Source organism: Alligator mississippiensis, chromosome 1 (assembly GCF_030867095.1).
Source record: "Alligator mississippiensis isolate rAllMis1 chromosome 1, rAllMis1, whole genome shotgun sequence".
NCBI classification, from domain to species: Eukaryota; Metazoa; Chordata; order Crocodylia; family Alligatoridae; genus Alligator; species Alligator mississippiensis.
In genome coordinates, this window is record NC_081824.1 from 462,403,055 (window position 1) to 462,425,119 (window position 22,065).

The 22,065-nt window shown below is 45.0% G+C and overlaps 2 long non-coding RNA genes across 3 annotated transcripts in view; one reads left to right on the forward strand and one right to left on the reverse strand.

The window, feature by feature from the left end:
- The window catches only part of LOC109284626 (uncharacterized), a 1,607,267-nt gene that overhangs the window by 118,843 nt on the left and 1,466,359 nt on the right, over positions 1-22,065 (forward strand). The gene's annotated exons all lie outside the window — the stretch shown is intronic.
- LOC132248594 (uncharacterized) overlaps positions 10,687-22,065 on the reverse strand; it is a 155,795-nt gene continuing 144,416 nt past the window's right edge. For both annotated transcript variants that reach the window (XR_009459869.1, XR_009459868.1), the window contains exon 3: positions 10,687-10,960. This is a non-coding gene — a long non-coding RNA (uncharacterized LOC132248594). The remainder of the gene's footprint in view (positions 10,961-22,065) is intronic.

Sequence of the window (22,065 nt, forward strand, 5' to 3'; positions counted from 1 at the left end):
GGGGGGTTGGTGGGATTGGAGAGGTTAGCAGATCCACAGGGTGGAGCTGACAAGATTGGGAGGGCTAGCAGCTCAGCCTGGGTTTAGCAGGATTTGGGGACTGGTGGATCTGCAGGAGGAGGAGGGATTGTCTGGGTTTGGGAGGGTCGGAGAGCTAAAGATAGCTCTGTCAGGGTTGGGAGGTAGGGAAGGAAAAAGGGCAGCCCAAGGCTGGGGCCAGCAGCCGGGCTTTCCCAGCCCTGGGGCTGTGCTATGAAAGTGCACATTCCCAGGATCTGATCTGCAATCATTCAGTTCACGTTAAGCCTCATAGTCATAGATCAGGGCCTTACATGTGCACACATTCACCAGTGTTGGGAGTCATGCCAGAAAGGTGATCTAAGTAAGTCTGCGTGCTGGGGAGGGAGGAAGTGGGGGGAGGAGAGAAGGGCTTAGTGGGTCCACAGCAAGGGTTGTCCTTCTGTGGGGTTGCACTGGTACACACGTTCAGGTTAGATCACGCACAGGTTAGCTTGATCTATGTAGTTCACCTCCTGGGTGAACTAAAATTAGATCGGGCCAGCCATGTTTTGCCCAATCTAACTTTTTTGAATGTTTGCACAGTTTGGCACTTACGTCGACTGAACCCTAGTTAGATCGATCCGAGTGCAACATCTGTACATACCCTAAGATCTTAGGGTTCCTATACATGTGCTTTGATGAGCAGACTCAATTAAGTCTAATTAGAGTGCTCCAACATGCTGCAGTATCTTGTGTATTCAACATCCCGCATTTGAAAATGATGACAGGCTTGCTTTAAATAAAACTCATTGAACACGTTAAAGTGCCACCGTGGCCATTTTGAAATGCAAAATGTTGAATACATGTGATGCTGCAGAGTTTTAATTAGAGCAGCTGCCGAGGAGCCACTCTAATTAAAAAAGCTCCCTTTCCCCCCACTATGAAGTACAGGCACACTTAGAGTCTCTGTCCTATACTACATCCAAAAAGCCAGTCTTTCCAGTTTCTTAGTGCTTGCATGCTTAAGTTGTGCCAGTCTAAAGTGTCTTGCTAGGTCAAGGTCTTAGTTTGTTGAATAATATAGCAAATTATCAACTTGATTTGTTGACAAAATTAGAAAAGGGTAATTAACAGCCGGAAAGAGAGAAGTAGCTTCAAATTGCACCAGGAGCAAGAGGTGTATATCAGAATAATAAAGCAGGCTTGAATCCAAATCCCCGTTCAAAACCTTGTTAAACAAATATGCTTCTGTGCAGCAGACCTTGAACTAATCTTTGGTGGTTCATAGAGTTTGTCTGTTTAAATGCACTATAAATCATACATAACTGCAAAGCAGGCATCTAGTTGGGAAAAAAAGAGAAAATAAATCACATGAGGGATTCTCAATTTTATCAACAAGAAAAACCAACAGGGCTACTTTTTTGAGATATTGGTTATATTAATTTTATCACTAGAAACATTCATTTCAGCTTCACACCCCTTTCCTCCCCCACACATTTTTACTACTGAAACTCTTTTTTTTTCATTAGATGTGATATGCAAACAGTTTTCTTTTAGCTCTTGAAAGTCTTTGAAATCAATTCAGTTAAAAAATAGAAATAATCCTAGAAAAAAATTGTGGTCTGGGAAGAATACAGCCCAGGCTGAGAAAATATGATTCTGTTCTTAGTTCTGGTTTAGGAAGCCCATGTGTTTTGTCTGCTATAACAATAAACAGAACAGGAAAATAAATGAATTGTATTTAGCTGCTAACAAAGATGCATAGAATAAGTATCTGAAGTAACATCCCAGCCTGTGATGGAAAAATCATTTTCCTAACCCATCACTTTGACCTTTTCATCTCTTTTTTGTTTGTTTGTTTGCTTTGAATTCCTTCACTGGCTCCTACTGCTGTTATATCAAAAATAAGTTACTTGTCTTTCAAAGCACCTCATTGTTTATCCCTATCTTACCTTTCATCTCTCATTCCTAGTGGAGGTACCAACTCCTGCATCCAGTTACCCCATGATGTCTGACTCCCTCACCCACTGGTTAGATTTCTAAGCAAGTAGCTTTTCCTAACATGCTTGGGAGGTGCTCCTCATTAAAATCCTTTAACTACAAAACTACTTTATTATACTTGTTTAAATTTCTCCTTAAAACTCTTCATTGCCATAATGCCTTGATACCACTGAGGGCATGTCCAGACGAACCCGCACGTGCTTTTTGTAGCATCTCAAACCCCTTTGAGATGCTGCAAGAGGCACATATAGGAATAAACAAATGTTCCTTGCACTGTGGGGGCAAAATAAGACCCCTGGATATCCAGGGATCAAAAAAACCTGTGCAGAAAAAAAGCGGGGCAGGGCATGGTCCCAGACTATGCCCTGAGGCAACTGGAGGCTGGGTCCTCCATAGAGATGCTCTGGCTGCCAAAGTGTCTTTATGGTTAGCCCTCACCCTGGTGCTGCAGGCAGCATGCCAGCAGCAGGGAGCTGGACCCAGGCTCCACTGCCAGTAAGTAAGGGGTCAGGGGGCTGGAGGAGGGTGGAGGGGACCATGGTGGGGAACCCCTGCCAGCCCCGCCTGCTCCCCTACTCCCCCAATCCCTTCCCTGCCTGGTCCCATCCCCCGCCTGCCCCATGAGCCCCCTGAGCCCTTCCCTGCCTGGCCCCATCCCTTCCCCCCACATCCCAGCATTGCGGCGGGGGGGGGGGGGACCAAAAATAAGAATCCTACACTTACTGGCAGTTTGAGCTGCTGTCAAGGTCACTAGGGCCCCACCTGCACAGTGCAGGGCTGGGAGACAGGCCTGCTGCCCTATGCTACCCATGGGGGCTCTGCCACGAGGACCAGGAAGCCTCACATCCCCTGCTTAGTGAGTAGAGGCCTTTTTTTTTTTTTTTAAAGTGCTGGAGGCTGGGGTTGGAGGGGGCATCCATGGGGGGATGGGGGTGCATGTGGGGGATGAGGCCAGGTGGGCAGCCATCGGGGGCTCAAGGCTACCCCCCCTGCAGGTCCTATATGCCCTGCCCCACCCCTGCTTGGTCCCCTAGCCTCCTAGATTGCCACTATGCCTGGCCCCATCCCCCACCAGCTGTAGACCCCCTGATGGCTGCCCTCCCAGCCCTCCCCCCACTCCCTCAGAGCCCCTGTGCCCTAATTGAAGGCTGCTGAGGATGCTGTATCTGAATCACTGGGCATTTAATATCAGGCCTTAGCTGAACTTTAATTCTATCAAGGACTGGAGTGGCTAGGGAGGGGTAAAGGGGAGGTTTGGAGCCCCACAAAGAAGGCAGGGATTAGGACCAGAAAGATCACCTTCGGGATATTGCCTCCTTCTAAATTATAATGTAAGTCATGGTGGGAGAGAGGAAAGAGATCATCCTCCAGGCACACCAGGTAATTTTAGACCAAGGACCATCCTGTCACCACCTGTAGATAGACAATCTCTCGGCCAAGGTCATACGCCCTATAACACCTAAATTCAGCACAATGGTCTTGGTGGGAGGTGGCCAGTGGTATCCCATAGGGGTCGGTTCTTGGCCCCATGCTGTTCAACATCTTTATCAATGATTTAGATGAGAATATGGAAAGCACTTTGGCCAAGTTTGTGGATGATACTAAGTTATGGGGAAAAGTGGTCACACTAGGGGATAGGATATAGATACAAGCAGACCTGGACAAGCTGGAAAGGTGGGCAGAGCAGACCTGGATGAAGTTCATTAAGGGCAAATGCAGAGTGCTTCATCTGAGGAGAAGTAACTAGTGATATGAATATAGGTTAGGAAGAGAATATAGGTTAGGAAGCACAATGACTGAAAGGGACCTTGGGGTTATGATTGATCACAGGATGAACATGAGCCACCAATGTGATGCTGTAGCCAACAGAGCTAATAGCATACTGGGATGCATTAACAAGTGCATCACAAGCAGGGCTAAGGAAGTGATACTTCTTCTCTACTTGGCATAAATGAGACCCCAACTGGAGTATTGTGTCCAGTTCTCGGTCCCACAATTCAAAAAAGATGTGGAGAATCTTGAAAGGGTCCAGAGACAAGAATGACTTAGGTCTTTGAGTACAAACCTTATGAGGAAAGACTAAGGGATCTGGGACTGTTCAACCTGGGGAAGAGAAGACTGAAGGTGGACCCAGTGGCCATGTATAAGTATGTAAGGGGTGAATATCGGGAGCTGGGAGAAAAACTCTTCACTAGGGTGCCTCAGGGGAGGACAAGGAGCAATGGCTATAACCTGTTGGAGGATGGTTTCAAGTTGGATGTAAGGAAGAACTTTTTTAAGGTGAGGGTGACCAGAATCTGTAATAGACTTCCCCAGGAGGTGGTGCAGTCCCCAACCTTGGAAATCTTCAAGAGGAGACTGGACAGACACCTTGCTGGGATCATTTGATCTTAGCAGTATTCCTGCCCAGATCAGTGGGGGTTGGACTTAATGAGCTTTCGAGGTCCCATCCAGCCCTTAATTTCTAGATTCTATGACTGATTCCACGGTAACAGCTCCAGGACACTGGGCTACTTCTTGCAATACGTGAGCAGGTCACAATCCTTACTCAGCTACATGTGGGAGTAATAAAAAAGGCCCTTCTTATGGTCCTTCCTAGTTGAGACAGCAGGGTTTCTGGCCCCAGACTCTCCAAGCATGTGGGTGGAAAGTGGAAGGAAACCAAGCTTTCCTGCCACCTTGCTCCACACCGCAGTTGATAAATACAGCGGGTGGAAGCAGCTGCTTCATGACAAGGAGAGAAGTCTGAATCCTCCACCAGCAGAAAACTACAATTTTGTTTTCTGGTCTATCCTTGGGCAATACACCTATGTGCCCTTTGTTGGCAGCGGTTACAATTCAGCCTTATGGCTTTGTATTTTATCTGCTGCCACAGTGCCCTCAAGGGACACTGTTTTTTAGTACAAAGTATCTGTGTTGTGTATTACGAGGGTGCTTGCAATTTCTAACCTGGGATAAGTACCCAGTTTTGCTGGGTTCTGTACATGCTTATAACAAAAGGTCTTTTTGATTGCCAGAGAGCTTTCACCGTAAAGCATGATGATAAACTTAATTTCTGAAAGTACAGAAGCATTCTGTGGGTTTTTAATGAAAATTTGTGCAACATAGAAAGAATGCACTCTGGCAGAGTAGCAAAGGCCATGTGGGTTTTATAATCCACGCATTTATCCAATAAAAGCGAATATAGGAGAAGCAGACTATGCATTGCATTATTATGCAAGAATGTAGAGTCTCCTTTGTGACCAAGCATTTATGCTTATTTCATTTTTTCCAAGGTTTGTGTGCACTAATGTAATGCTAATCAGAGTAATGATTTCAAAAAGACACTTTACTAATCCTTTAAAAGCTTATCCATATTAATTGAGCTTAGGGGAAGCACATTATTATTTGTCATTATAGTTAGAAGGCATACTTGCTACCTCCCTCCTCTTTATTTCGGTTTATTAAAGAATCTGTTACATAATCAACCCAACATCAAAGTTGTGCTAAGCAAGGACAGTAATTACCGTATTCTTTTTATCAAAAAAAACCAAAACAAAACTTTTCTCTCTCCCAGTGAATAGAATATGTCGACATTTGAATGATAAAAGAATGCAAATGTCTTTCGCTGTCTGATTGTAAATGTTGATAATAATCTAAAAGAGAACACGGCTTTGAGAGAGGTTTCTGTCATAATTCATGCAGTGTTGTCGCCCCCACCTCCAGGAATTGAAAACTCTCATTAAAACCCTGTTTAACTTACTGGTGTGTGTGTATATTTGGAATGACTCAGAGCTGCCGAAAGGCCTGATCCCAAACCCTTTAAAATCCTTGGGAGACCTGTTGATTTTGGTGGCTTTTGATCAAACATAAAGGCCTTATGTCATTTTAGGTGGTTGCTTTTGAGGAAGAGGGAAGATGATTTCAGGTTGGGCCAACTAATCTTCGGTGTGCTCATGACTCTTATCAATGAATTGTTAGACATTCACCGGGAAAAAAATGTGAGATCTAGATTCCAATTCCTTCTCCAGTAAGTTCCTGATATAAAGCGGCAAAATATTCAATAAAGCATGGCTTGGACTCTAGGGCTTCCTTTACTAAGCTATGAAGCCCTGCTGTCTTGCCCTGTCATTAGCAGCCCCATATCTAGACACCTGGTAGCCCCAGGAAAGCTTTTAGTATCGAGTCCCCCTTTGCCAGAGATAATGATAATAATAATAATTTTTAAATGACCATTTTCAGGCCCCCTTTCTGTCCGGGGGCAGCAGCTCGGTTTGCCCATGCCTGTGTCTGGCCCTGCTCATTAGCCCTATATATAAATATTTTATACAGTCTGTGCAAATTGGAACAGCTCCTTTAGGAAAAATTGTCCCTCCCCCTCACCTGAAAAATACCCTGTAGTTTGTATCATTTTCTTCTGCAGAAGGGCATACAAGCTCAAATCCATGCAGGCAGGAGAGGAAATTTAACTTGGGCCTACTGTGGGAGTGCTCCAACCATGGAGGTACTGGATGAAAGGGTTAAGAACATCATCACCGCCACTGGCTATGCTTGAAAATGTGCCTTGGCTGCAGGAGAAAGTAAAGGGTGTGAATCATCACGAGAGACATTCACCAGCGCATGCCAGAGGTAGGGGCCTAAAGCCTAGACAAGCTGGTTTTAAGGCATGCTCTCTTCTCTTCAGTATATTCTCTTGACTAGGTTATCTGGCTTCTTACTAAAAACACTAGCTTTTGTGGGTGCTGTTCTTAAATCTCTCTCTGTTTTACTGGGGGATAGGTTAGGTGCTGCAGCAGTCAGCAGCCCAATGTCTTTTTGGTCAACTAGGCTCATAGCGTTGGGTCTGGAGGTCCGATAGGCTTTTTCAGGACTGAGCTTTGTGGGAGCTTTCAGTAGAACTTGTTTCTGTGGATAAGTTTTAGTCTCAAGAGCTAAAACATCTTGAAAGTTTTTCATGTATTTCCATACAATGTTCAAAAGGCAGCAGGGGAATAATTATAGCAGATAGACTGATGAACATACAGAATGATCTGTCCAATGGCCAACCACATGACAAGTCCAGATTTCTTTTCTGTAGGAACATGAATTTATGTGCTCTTTATAGCACTAGGGTGACATGCAATCTGTTGTCCATTGTTCTGTTCTCAATTTTTTTTTTATTTGCCATCTCCATCCCTCAAAAATGCATTCATTACCACCTAGAACAATCTTACATTCTGCATGATTATTGGCTTCATTACGAAGTGTTCAATTGAAATTCATTGGAATGAATGTTTATGGTCTTTTATAACTAGTTATTAAGGACTGCGCCAATGAAATTGCTTGGGTACAGAAAACGCAGCCCCGTCATTCCAGTCTAGTGGATAGATGGGTTAATCAGCTCATGCACCAAGGCAGTGATTAGCTGTTTTGATGTGCCCCTGCAAAGCTCATTCACATTACAGTGCTGCCTGGAAATAAGTGGAAGGATCAGAGAAAAGAACAACAATGTTATGAGAAGAAATTAAAAATAGACTTTTAATGTGAATCACATTTACATTTTTGGCCAAGAATGATCACTGTTAAGCTGCAGTCAGCCCAGATCTGCAGATGGCATGGAGCTAGAATAATTTCCAACATCTAGAGAACCACGGAGGGCAGTCCTCAAGATATTAAATTATTGTGATTATAAGCAAGATGTTACAGGATCCTTGAACAGCATGTTGATTAAAAACCAGTTTGGGCTGCAATAGCATGAACATTGTGTTTGTTTATCTTTACTTGTGTGACTATTCCTGTTTATATCGTTGTGTGAATAAAGATAAGCAGGTGCATGAGTGTGTAGAGAATCAGGATTATTGTGTAACAGTAAAAGGAATAAAAAGCCAAGAACTGCTGGATGATGTATGTACCATTTTGGAGCAGTGGTTTATCATCTATTTGTTATAGGGTGTTATATTGTTGAATGCCATGGGGTATATGAGCATCTCCTACAACACCAATACTAATAGCAAAGTCTTTGGTGGATTAAAAGAGTCTTTTCCAGGGTAAAAGTTCTGTTTAGATTAGGGATTTAGATTTTTTTTTCCAAGATGCTATTAATTTATTTTGTTTTTTCCCTCTTATACATTGTGTTTTGCTTCTGGCAGTGATCAATATGGCACTGTCATTAAGGCACCTAGTTAATTCACCTTTGCTGTACATGATGCTGGCAAAAGGGAGCCTTTTTTCTGCTCTCTGTGGTTATCATTTTATAACCCAAAGCACACAGTGTTGTTGTCCTTATTGTTACTGTATAGACCTATGAGAATTAGTTGTACGTCTGTAAAATTATTGTGCAATGTTGTGTGTAAATCACAATGGTTAGATCTTTAAAACCAAATGTGAACATGCAATAAATGGGAATTTTTTCACAGAGAAATTATTGCCCTCATAAATTCCATGGTTTTAAATTTACAGCCAAGCACCTTCATTTTGCTATTTTTATAGCTGATTTGCACTAAAAGTTGGTTTGTAACAGCTAATAATGAAGGGACATAAATTCCCTATGTTTCCCATGAGGTGGTGACTGTACCCAAAAATATCCCAATATTGTAAAAAAACATAATTAAGCTTGATGACTTGGTCCTTGATGCAGGAGATATTTGCTCATGGGCTTCACTTTAAGTATGTGGACTGTCTTTTTGACTTAAATCTTACCCAGAAATGGACTCCATTTGCACAGCTCAGTGAATATTTGGTGTTTACAGGACCAGGGTATAATGACTCTTGACATTTTCACCCATGGTTAACATGTAAGAGGTAAGATTTTAAAGGGCTGAGCTCTCACTTAGATACCTAGTTGTGAAATTACCGTATTTACAGAAGGCCGAGAGCTTTGCAAAATCTATTGTTCTCAATAGTGTGACTTCAGCAGTCCTAATTATCAAAGCACCAAGACTGAAGAAAGCCAAAACCATTTTAAGCATGGGTGTAAATCCCACCTAAATCAATATGACTTGAGCATCTGCTTAAGAGTTTTGTATATTCTTGGATAAGGAGATATGGGTGATTTTTAACATATCCACTGAATAGCAAATAGCAAAACTTTTCGGCTTGTGCTCAACTTGGGCCCAATGACACCCGGTGTATAAAGCCAACTCAGACTAGAAAGCAGTGCTCACCCTTAATAATGCCATATTTAACTATCCCTTATCCTTCAACTCACATCCTGAACACAAGCCAGTGAGGACAGATAGGTGTATCAGAGTGCTGTCAAGGTCAACAAACCCTGGAGTTCTCACAACTTTCACTATAAGCCCTCTTTCCAAATAGTCATAACTTACCAGTTGGGTTGACCTTACTGTTGCAAGATCCACCTCTAGATCATTGTGGGGTGTTTTCCAGTAACCACCCTAGTCCTATTTCTTCTGACTGTGGCCTCTCATAGTACCACCCTGCTCCCTTGCCCTCGTCTGCCATTTCTTCATACAAAATTATATATTTTGGAGGCTGGCCACACAATTTCAGAGTAAGTGATGTGTGTTTTACTCTGCCCTCACCATCATCAGGCTGAGTTGGTTGGGCCCGATCTCTGCATTTCCTTGTTCGAGCAAGGCGTTGCTTGTTATGATTGGCCTCAGCCAACTCGTTCTCCCACTGTCTCCCTCTCTCTGGGATTTGCTTTTCCTTGGTCTGTGGAGCACCCCCACAGGTCGTTATACCCTGCCTGAGTCATTGTACCCTGGCCCTGTAAACACCAGGTTGCTCTTTGGGGCTCTTTCTTTCTTTAGTCCCCTCCTAACTATCTAATGAGCCAGCCCTTTCCTGGGGCTTGCCATCTCTGCCCTCAACTGATCCCTTCAGGGCCTGCAGTCTTTTTCTCCCACTAGTCTCCCTAGGGTCTGCAGTTCCACCTTCTGGCTGGTCACTCTTGGGCCATGTGTCTAGGCTCTTATTTAATCAAGGGTTTGTCTTTTTTCCCCCTGTGGGCTTTGTAGCCAGCTCCTCAGATCCTCAATCTTTGGTTCTGGCTCTATTACTAGCCCCTGCATTTAGTCCAGTAGGCATGCTTGCCTCTCAGCTCACTCTATTGGTTTACTTGGCCCTTCAGCTCAAACTATTGAGCCCTGTCAGCCCTGCCTTCTACCAGTTTCTCTCGGGCTCTCCTTTCTAGCCCCCTGACTGTCGGTCTCACATTGGCCCACTAATCAGTATGTGGAATACCTTCCCAGACACCCATCATGGCCTTTTTCCTCCCTTTCAGCCACTCCCAAGCCTTGTAGTAAAATGGTCCACATAAAAAAAAAAGAAAAAACCCAATGCAAGCCAAATACTTAAACCCTTTTGTGTGTCTGGCTAACAGCTAACTCTTCACCCACATATCAGCTGTTTCCCTGCAAGGTACCTGCATTTGCTTGTGTATAAGTGTTCAGCAGCTTTGCATTTCCAGGTGCTCTTCCTTCAGAGTTCAAGGTGAGACTGGCCCAAGACATAGGCTGATGGTTCCCTGGTCCCCCACTCCTTCTGAAACATAGTCTTCCCAACTTGGCATAGGGGTCTCCTCTTAGACCACTGATTGACCCCCCTCCTCTCATTGCTGCCATCTGCTCCACTGCACTTTAGCTACTACTTATCTGCCTGATTGTGTCTGCAGCTCTCTCAGTCTCAAAGTAGCAGGGGTTAGGAGCCCCTGGTACACTTTTCCATGCTTCATCCCAATCTACAAGTGAATTGATTTTGAAAAAATGGAGGAAAAATCATTTTATTTGTTTTTTACTTGTGGATGGGTGAAAATAATATGTCTTGGCAAGATTTCAAGATGAATTGACTGCTTGCTTGCTTACATCTTCAGGAAGCCATCTTCAATGGTGGAGCACCCCTTGCAGCCTAATGAATCAGGAGGCCATAAGCATATCTCTTGGACCTCCAAGGTCTGCGGGGAAAGGTTGTGCTTTCCATGGAGAGCCAGGAGTCATGGGACTAGAGTAGATGCTATTCTAGTAGTAGCGTTGTTTTTCCCCTGAAAGAAAACTAATCCATATTAACAACAACAACAACAACAAAATAGCTAATATAATACAAACAAAAGGCCAACTGTGGGCGGACAGTTTACAATTCATTTGCTGTCACAAATTCATTGAAGTCTTTTCTGACTAAATAATTCATATTAAAATATCAAGAGTAGAAAAAAGGGGGAAGGGGAAGAAACAACACATTAAAGTCTCATAAAAAAACAAATACAACAATGACAATGCTAATTATCCACACGATCACTGCAATTCTCAACAGACTGATTTGGTTTGAGTGGAGCTGAAATAGATGAGTTCTCAAATTGCATTTGATTTGCTTCACTTCTCCTAAATGTTGCCAGTTGAACAGAATAACAAAGTGTGTGTGGGTATCTATAAGAAAAAAAAAAATGTTAAAAGGCTATTATTAATGTTGCCATGTCAAGCGTTCAAAGGTTAGAAATTGCCGGCTGTCTTTAATTCAGCCTTCTTGTCCATAAGCATTATAGTGTAGTCCTTAATTACAGGGTCATGTACTAATTTTTCCCCCTAACCTCTGCCTCATTCAATGACTAGGTGGTCCTACTCTGGAGGAGAATCAAGATTGTGTGGTAAAGAAGGCGGTTATCTATGAAGTCCCTCCTATGCGTGCAGCACGCAATGGAAGGTGTGTGGTGAGTTAAGTGAGGAATTGTGGGAAAAAGAAACATGCTATCTGGTAAAGGAAGTTAAAATCCTGAGAAACTGGATGTCATTTCTGCCTCTGTCAGAACTTTCATGTGAAACTGGACAAATGGTGTAAGCTAAGTGTGACACGGGGCCTTTCTGGGGCTAGATCTCAAGGGAGTCTACCCACTTGCCTAGGGCAGTTTGCCCTGACTCGCCTGCCATGACTTGAATGTTACTCTGATATATTAAGCGGGAGGCTGCCCATTCAATATCCCAATGCCAGGGGGTGCTATCCATAACTCCAAACTGGCCCTACACGGTGTCCCATACCTCATAGATAGCATCCAGAATATTATTATCGCTTCCCAGCTTCAAGCCAGGCCAGACTCAGAACATTGTTGGGCCTCTTTCATACTCACACTCACTCTGCCCCCTCTCACAGGGGCCTCTTACACTCCACCCCTTGCTGGGGCACATACAACCTGCCCTGTTCCCTTGAGCAACCTCTTGGCCATCAGGCTTACCTACTAGCTCTCTGGCACAACACAGGCAGCACTTTTGGTTCTCTCATGCTCCCCTACTCTACATGGTGACACCTTGTGCTGTACACTGGGTTGCTTCTGCTCGAAGCCCCTCACTGGACACACACTTGGGGTTGGCCCAAGTACCACCCTTGCAGCTCTACTCTACACCCCACTAGCACAGTCCTTCAGGTGCTGCAGTTGCACCTTACTCTGCACAGGCCCTCAAACTGCACACAACAAGTTACCCACTCTGGGATCTCACATCTCTGCTGGGCTCAGGTGCCTCCTCACTAGTGCACCTGGCCCACACTACTCTCACCATTACCCACCAGATGGTAGGGCCCAGAGTTAAGGTGCCCCTACTCGCCTTTCATCAGGGAAGGGGGGGACCTGGTCTGGTATTTCTTGGGGGCTGTCCTGCCACAGACAGCCCTGTCAGACCACCCTAACCTGGCAGGGTGAAGTTTGAGGTCATACCCAGGACCAGGAGCCTCCTCCTTCCCCAAAGCCCCTCCCCTTACCTCCAAGTTGTTCTGTGAGCAGCAGCTCAGCCTGATGTTGCCTTCTCGGCTACAAGCAGCAGACTGCTGCTCTAGCCTGTGTGTCTGGGCCCTAAAATGACCACCCTAATCAGGTACCTGCTGGTTGTCTGCTCCCAGCCCTTAAAGTGGCAGGGAGCCAAAGGTGCACTGCCACACTAAGATTGTCAGAGTTTACCTTTGTTTTTTTCTGTCTGTCCAAACTGGGACCCTGGGGCTGCATTTATAATGCAGTTAGGGAGACTGAATGAACTCCAGCATAGTACAGGTCAGAGTTTATTGCTCCCAGGCAACTCACTTGCACATGTGCACAGGACTACAGCATGTTGAGTCAGAGCAGAGTAGCCCCAGTTGGCAGGGAGCCTTGGGGGTCATGTTGCTAGTCTGGGGCTGCTCCAACCCAGTTCAGCATGCTGACGAGGGGCTGGCCTGAGCATGCGGGTGCTTCGATCTGGGGCTAGCCAGCATGACTGTCCCTATTTGTGTATTGCCTGATAACTAGCTAATGGGGATAAACACAGTAATCCTTCATGTTTGGATGGAATGGTTGTCTTCTGTCTACAAATAACAGAAATCAACTTTTCAATTTCAGTTCAGGCTGAGTAATATCCTGGTCTCGACTGAGGGAAAAATAATTCTAATATTTGTCATTTTAAATTCATGCTAAGGAACCACAAACTTGTCAGTCAAGTGTTCTATATGATTAACCAGCATTGGTTTGGAGAAACATTGGAAACTGCCAAATACTGATGGCAGAGCTTTTCTTGACAGAGCATTTCACAATAAGAAGGTCCATCTAAATTAAAAATGTCCATCCCAAAGAAACAAAATAAATCCTATAACTCTCTTTGGCTGGGAAAGTTATAATTATATCCATAAGCCAGTGATCTCACAGATGTACCAACTAATGTCCTTCAGACATGAATGCTGAAATGCAAACTAGCTAGAAATGCCCATACATCCAATTATGGCTTAACTGGGCTTTATGCGGTAAAAGACTAGTTAACACAGTTTGGTATAAAAGTTCTTCTCACATGGTATATTTCAAATTAGATTTTCAACCATGCCATGGGCCTCACCATCAGCTGCCTCAGACCTTGTTCTCTCACTTGTAGCTATGCTAAGGCTCAGAATATTTCTATTTTTCTCTTGCTTGCATTTTGCATGTGTTCTCCATGATGGCAGGATTTAAAGTACAGATCACCCCCTGCCTGTGGAAGAAAGCATTGATCTGTATTCCAAATCCCAAACATCGACTAATATCACAAGCAGGTTATTTCTGTTAAATAACTTACGTCTCAATTCTCAAAATTGTTGGCATACAATTGTCTGCCCCCCAAATAGTGTGTACTTATTTGTATATGCATAAATACATGAAAAGTAGATATTGGTGAAAACAGATGGGGGAACTCTATATACAAATGGTATAGAGGTCTCTATAAACAAATGTGTTGAATGTTGACAACAGCTGTGAGCACAAATGGGCTATGAGCTTCTGAAAATCAGAATCCCATTGATTCATTTGGGACAGAGTGTTTTTTAAAGTATCTTTTGGGCAAACACGGTCTGGTAGATGAATACTGCTGCTGGAAGAAATTAAGTGTAAAAGAAAGTCAACCTTTTAATTGAGTTATATAAAAAGCTTCCTTTTCATATATAGAATCATAGAAAATTAGGGTAGGGAGGGACCTCAGGAGGTCATCTAGTCCAAACCCCTGCTCAAAGTAGGACCATCCCCAACTAGATCATTCGAGCCATGGTTTTTCAATCTGGACCTTAAAAACTTCCAAGGATGGAGATTCTACCGCCTCTCTAGGTAACTTGTTCCAGTGCTTCAACCACCCTCCTAGGAAGAGTGTTTTCCTAATATTCAACCTAAACATCCCTTGCTGCAACTTCAGACCATTGTTCCTTGATATGTCATCTGTCACCACTCAGAACAGTCTAGCTCCATCCTCTTTGAAACCACCCTGCAAGTAGATGAAAGCTGCTATCAAATCCCTTCTTAGAGTGCTTGTACACACCATGGGGGATAATCCTCATTAAATTAAATAGTTTAATAAAATTTAAACTTGTTTATTTTGGAGTGTTGCATCACTATTTCCACACACTAGGTTTTCGAATGAATTAAGCTTTGAAGTGTTGCATCAGCATTTGCACACACTAGGTTTTCAAATGAATTAAGCCCAGACCCCAGCTGTGCCACAGGAGAGTGGGATGGTCCAACACTGCCCTCCCGGCTCATGGCCCCCCACCCCATGCCCTACAACATAGCTGTGGAAGCAGGGAGCCAGCAAAGGGCACAAGAAAAAAACAAAAAACAGAAGCCATTCAAAAGCAGAAGCAATTAGAAGGAGTGAACTACAAAAAAGTTGCAGCACCATCTGGTGGACAGGGAGGTTCGTTACACATTTTTGAGTGCCTTTGTGTTTGCATGCAATGAATCCATGGACACTATGCTTTAATTTGTGGTGAGCCAAACTAAGCTACATCTGAGAAGTTTTACTTCAGTGAGTCAGAAGGACTTTTAAAGTGTCTGGAAAACTTGCTCATGCAAACAGTCATGCCGTTGCAGCACAAGAAAGGGCAAAAAACATGGCATGCACAAACACCCTTATTCTTCTCTTCTCCAAACTAAAAAAAACTCAGTTCCTTCAGCTTTTCCTCATAAGTCATGTGCCTCAGCCCCCATCCATTTTCATTGCTCTCTGCTGGACTCTCTCTAACTTGTCCACATCCTGTCTATAGTGGGGGCCCAAAACTGGACACAACTACCCTAGATATGGTCTCACCAGTGCAGAATTGAGCAGAATAATTACTTCACTTGATCTGCTGGCTATGCTTCTACTAATGCATCCCAGTATGCTGTTAGCTTCTTGGCAACAAGGGCACACTGATGGTCATCCATACAGCCAGTTATCTAATAGAAGGCAGACAGTATCGTCAGGCATGACTTGTCTTTGGTGAATCCATGCTAACTGTTATTATTCACCTTTTCCTCCAAGTGCTTAGAAATGGATTCTTTGAGGACCTGCTTCATGGTTTTTTTCAGGGACTGAGGTGAAGTTGATTGTTCTGTAAGTCCCTGGATCCTCTTTCTTCCCTTTCTTAAAGATGGACACTACATTTGCCCTTTTCCAGTTGTCTGGGACCTCCCCTGATTGCCACAAGTTTTCAAAGATAATGGCCAATGACTCTGAAATCATATTAGCCAACTCCCTCAGCACCTTCAGATGCACTGTATCTGGCCCCATGGGCTTGTACATGTCTAGCTTTTCTAAATAGTCCCTAACTTGTTCTTTCACCATGGGAGACTGCTGACCCGCCCCGCCCCCCCCCCCCCCAACTGTGTTGTCTGGTGCAGTAGTCTGGGAGCTGACCTTGCCTGTCTAGACTGAGGAAAAAAAAGGCAATGAGCACTTCAGCCTTTTCTTCACCATCTGTCTAGGTTGCCTACCCATTCAGTAAGGGACCCACACTTTCCCTGACCTTCCTTTTATTGCTAACATACTTGTAGAAACCCTTCTTGTCACTCTTCACATCTCTTGCTAGCTGCAACTCCAGTTGCATTTTGGCCTTCCTGACTTCATCCCTGCATGCTCGAGCAATATTCTTATACTCCTCCCAAGTTGTTTGTTCACGCTTCCACTTATAAGCTCCATTTTTGTGTTTAAGCTCATTGAAGAGTGCTCTACTAAGCCAGGGTGGTTGCTTCCACATTTGCTATTCTTCAAGCACATCAGGATTGCTTGTTCCTGTACCCTCAGTAAGAATTCTTTAAAATACAACCAGCTCTCCTGGACTCCTTTACCCCCCAGACTGGTCTCCCGGGGGATATCATAGGGTAGGATTTTTTTTTTCCCTGTAGCATAGGCATTTTCAGGATTTGAATTAATTTTCCACCATGCATTGGGACCAAATCAATCTAAAATGTCTCATGAATAGAAAAGTTCATACAATCATAGGAAAGTAGGTCTGGAAGGGACTTCATGTGGTCACCTAGTTCAGCCTCCTGCTGAAGGTAGGATCATCACCAACTAAACCATCCCACCCAAGTGTCTGTCCAACCTGCTATTGAAAACTTCCAAGATTGGAGATTCCTCAACTTCTGTAGTTAGCCTGTTCCAATTTTTGACCACCCTCATCAGAAAGTTCCTCCTAATTTCCAAGCTAAATTTCCCCTGCTGCTGCCTGATGTCATTGCTTCCATCTTCTAATATAATAAAAGCTGTACTAGTTCTGTCTGTGTGTCTGTCTGTACATAATGTTACCTATACTTCCACAGGGCAGGCAGCAATTAGCTTGGAGCATTAGGGACAAACAGACAGACAGACAAATAGGGGTGGAGGTGGTCGGGGAACAGGCGGGAGGGCGGCAGGGTGGGACCATGGGACGAGGGGTTGCCCAGGATTTCCTTTGCTCTGGGGGTGGGAGCAGGGGGAGAGCAATTGGAGGCAGCAGGGAGCACAAACAGACCTGCCTGGAGCTGCAGAGGCAGCAGACCCATGTGGAGCTCCTTGCTGGCTCTGATCTCTTCCGCCTCTCCCACCCCAGGAGCACAGCAAAGTCCCGGACACTTGGGCAGGAGGGGGAGCTGCAGCTGCAACAGGGCAGGGGGAGGGGAGGGTTGCCTGCCCCTCCAGCAGGGGAAAGGGGAAGAGGTGCTTGGCAGTGGGGAGCTCTGTGGCCAGGCAACAGCACAGGACCCAGTGACTGTGCTCTGTGCTCCAAGGGCTGAGCAGCCAGGAGCCACTGCCCAGGGAGAATGAGAGGGAGGGGGCCCTGACCAGGCTGCCCACAGGGCACTGCAGCCCTATCCCAGGGTGAGGGTCCCACAAGCCTCCCCTCGTCTTCCCCCCAGCCCATGTTGGGGCCAGACATACATGAATAAGAGCCACCGCGCTCCAGCCCGGGTAGGACAGGGACAGCTGAACCCCTCCAACAGGGTTGGGGGAACAGGGATGTAGGTTGGGCATGAGGGGCATTGGGGTGGGGGTGGGGGACTGCGGGGGGCAATGGCAGCACCAGGGGGCTGTGGGTTGGGAGTGAGGGGCACCGGCTGGCATGGGGTGGTACAGGGGTGTGGGTTAGGAGTAAGGGGCACCATCAGGGCCAAGAGGGGCAGGGTACAGCAATTTGGTGAATGAGGGGCACTGACAGGACTGGGGTCAGTGGGTTGGGAGTGAGGGGCAGCTGCAGGGTTGTGGGGGCTGTGACTTGGGAGTGTGGAGCACCGGGGTGGGGGTGGGGAGCTGTGGGTTGGGAGTGTGGGGGGCACTTGCAGTGCCAGGGGGCTGTGGGTAAGGAGTGGGGGGCACCAGCAGGGATGGGGGTGATGGGAGTCAGGGGCATCACAGTGTGAGTGGGGGATTGTTTATGGCAGGCAGACTGTGTTTGTCTTTGGGTGTTCATGTGCAGAGTGAGTACAGTGCATGCTTGTCTGTGTGTGTGCGTGCATGTGTCTGTGTGTGCATGCATATGCGTGCATGCATCTGTGTACATGGCAGGAGAGAGGCTGTGTTTGTGTCTATGTGTCCATGTGCAGAACGTGAGTGAGTAGAGTGTGTGCCTGTCTGAGTGTGGTGTGTGCATGCATGTGTGTGCTTGTGTGTGTCAGTTCATATGTGTGTATGTGCATGTGTCTGCATTCATGGCAGGAGGGAGAGTGTGTTTGTGTCCGTGTGTAGAGAGTGAGTAGAGTGTGCGACTATCTGTGTGTGTGCGTGCATGTGTCTGTATGTGTCTCTGTGTGTCTGTGTGTGCATGCATACGTCTGTGTTCATGGCAGGAGGGAGTGTGTTTCTGTCTGTATGTGCCTGTGTGTGTGTATGTTTGGCCATAATGGGACGGGGGGGGCAAGCAGCAGGGAGAAGAGGTGGCATTTGCCCCCCCCCCAACCCAGCAGGTTCCCCCCAATCTCCCTCAACCAGCACCAGGAGGGGAAGGGACCCTGCTCCGTCCGTTCCCCTTCCCTCCCCCACAGCCCAGCTTCTGTGGAGGGAGAGGGCCTCCAATTTTGTGTTTGCCCAGGGCCCCAGTAGACATTAATCTGCCTCTGGGCGTGAGGGCGGACACGGAGCGGCAGGTGGGGGAGTGTTGGCCCAGACACCAGGGGGAGGGGTTGTCACAGGGACGGATATGGAGCAGCGGGGTACTGGGGGGCACACGGGGCCGGAGACGGAGTGAGGGGGTGGCTTGCACATGTCCAGATGTGGAGTGGTGGCAGTGCCAAGACAGTGGGTGGCCGTGGTGGCTGCTGTGTGCAAGCTTTCCCCCACCAGCCCCGTTCCTGGGAGGCAGAGGTGGCATTGGGTGGCAGTAATCTGTATCCACCCACCCCTTCCCCTTGTCATTCTTGATGGGCAATTGGCTTGTCTTTTCTATATTTGCCCTTTAGGTAAGATTGTTATCAACCCTCACACTCCCCCTCAGGTTTATCTTTTCTGGACTAAATAATCCTAGTTGTTTCTTCATAAGTCTTGTTTTCCAGGCCTCTAATCTTTTTTTGTTGCTCTCTGCTGGACTCCTTCCAATATGTGTCAGGAACCTCCCCTCAATATAGCCATTGAAACATTTTATTTCAATATTGACCGTTTTTTATATTTCAAATATACATTATCTTACATTTATAACTGAAGACAAGTGTTAACCACTGCATGGAAGATATATATTGAGTGGATGTTGAAATGGGACATTGCAAAAAAATTATTTCCTGAAATTTTCTTTGGAGAATTTGTAAAATGTTTTGAGTTTCCTTCTAATTGGGATCAAAAGCCTGATTTAAAAAAAAAAATCTTTAAGTCTGCATGTTATGGAATTTCTAATTTTTACTCATTCATTTGTATTTGCCACTCCTTCCCTGCCCCAGAAGACTCACAAATGTATAAAACAGGGGTTTTATTCCAACTCCTCCATACCACTGTTTCCTACCAGCTTTACCCACACATTGCATTCTACAAAGGATTATAGCAACAATTTTGTATGCCAAGAAACTCTAAATAAATCTGGCCAGTGTTCTCTGAATGAGGAAAGGTGTTAAGAAAGTGTCAGTAGGAAGTGTCTGGAAAACTGCTGATTGCACTGTAAGCAGTGATTATCATGCAGATGCTTTTTTAATGGAAGCTCTTGCAGAGAGGGAGAGGACTTCTTGGCCCCTCTCCTACTAGGTCATGAACTTCTATGAGCTCCTCAACGTGCAGTGGATTGATATTCAGATTTCCTTCTTTACCAGTAACAGTAAGTTTTTAATCTGGACTACCAGGGGAACATGGAGAAGGTGAAAAGAAGTTTCAGCTACTTAGGGATCAAAGTGCAAAATGATTGTACACAGTTCATATAGGAAAAAATGTCTTCCTAATCCTTATAGACGATGGCCGGCACCCTGAAGAAATGCCCTTATCTTTGTGACATTACAGTAGGTAAACTTTCTCTTCATGGTCATACAGTTATTCAGCACATTTTAAATCTGCGTGCAATATTTCAGTGGGGAATTCCACTGTATTTTTGCTACATCAGAAATAATTTTTATTGAATCTAAATTTTACCTCTGAGCTTAATCAAGATATTCCATGTTTCTATTTTATGACACAATATTAAATGGAAGAGATTATCCGTTTTCACTGGGCGTGTGATCCTATGGCACCATTGTTACTCATAGCAAGAGGGAGTGTGCCACTACAGTAACGTAGCTGCAGCATCATGGTGCGTGCCTGCTGCTGCTACATCACTGTAGTGCATTGCTATGGTGATGTAGCGTCATGTATAGACATGCCTACTGTGTTCCTCATGAACTTAAATACCTCATTCAAGACCTCACCTTCATTGGCCTTCTCTAGATATACAAGAATGGTAGTACTCCCTAGATGATATGTTTGGCATACCATTTTAAAGCAATTAAGTAATGCATCATTGCTTAATTCATTAGTTTCCTTTTTTAAAACTTTCAATTCAGTTACAAATTCATAAAATTCTATCTCATGCTGCTGTCATGGAAACACACTAAATTTAGCCCATGTAAGCTACCTCTTTCATTAGGCTTTTGAAATATACACAGTGTATTAGAGTATGGAAATATGTTTCTCACTGTACTGATAATTTATGAATGTATAAAATGCCTCTTTGGCATGCCTACCTTAAACTGTCTTTTAAACAGGTGCAGTATTACAGGTTGGATTCTCATGGATGTAAATGTGGTTTTGTTTTTTGTCTTGAGAACAGATAAAGCTTTGATTGAGGTCTTTCATGGCCTTGACTTAAGGAGCATTTGGATACTAAATAAGACCTACAGCTTAGTTGATTTAACAAAATATTTTGGTGCAGTGTCACCCATTGGTGCTCAGCCCTTTTATAACATCCTAAGAGTTTAGCAATGCATTTTCAGAAAACCTTCTGTTGCATACAGACACCAATAATCTTCTCCCTCCAGTTAAATCCTAACAAACAACCAGTGATAAAGCATCATTGTCCATAATCCATAGATTCATAGGTGTTAGGGTCTGAAGGGACCTAAGCAGATCATTGAATCTAACACCCTGCCCAGGTGATCCTAGCCATGTGCTTGTCTAGTCTACTTTTAAAGACCCCCAAGGTAGGGGAGAGCACCACCTTTCTTGGAAGCCCATTCCAGATTCTGGCAATTCCTAATATAAAGAAGTTCTTCCTGATGTCCAACCTAAATCTGCTTTCCGTCAGTTTGTGGTCATTGTTCCTAGTTATGCCAAGGGGTAGCCTGGTAAACATAGAATCTCCTAATCCTTGCAGCCCTAACCATAAAGTAATGCCTCCTGCTATCAAGCCTGAACCTGCTCTCAATCAATTTGTGGCTGTTACTCCTTGTTATGCCAGGTGGTGCCCGGGGGAACAGAGATTCACCTATTTTCCGCTGCTCCCCCCTGGTGAGTTTATAGATGGCCACCAGATCTCCTCTCAGTCTTCTCTTGTGGAGGCTGAATAGCTTTAGGCCCTTCAGTCTATCTTTGTAAGGTCTGGCCTGCTGTCCCCCTGACCATGCGAGTGGCCATCCCTCTTTAAGTGCGGCGCTCAGAATTAGACGCAGTACTACAATTGTGGCCTGACCAGTGCCACATAGAGGGGAAGGATCAGCTCCCTGGACCTGCTTGTGATGCATCTGTAGATGCATGACAAGGTGCGGTTAGCTTTACTGACCGCTTCCTCACATTGGCGGCTCATGTCCATCCTGGAGTCAACTATGACTGCAAGATCCCTTTCAGCCACCATGTTGACAAGAAGGGTGTTCCCCAGCCTATAGGTGTGTTGTAGGTTCCTTCTCCCTAGATGCAGCACCTTGCACGTGTCTGCATTGAACTCCATTTCTATTCTCATCTGCCCACCTCTGTAACCTGTCTAGATCTAGCTGGATTCTGT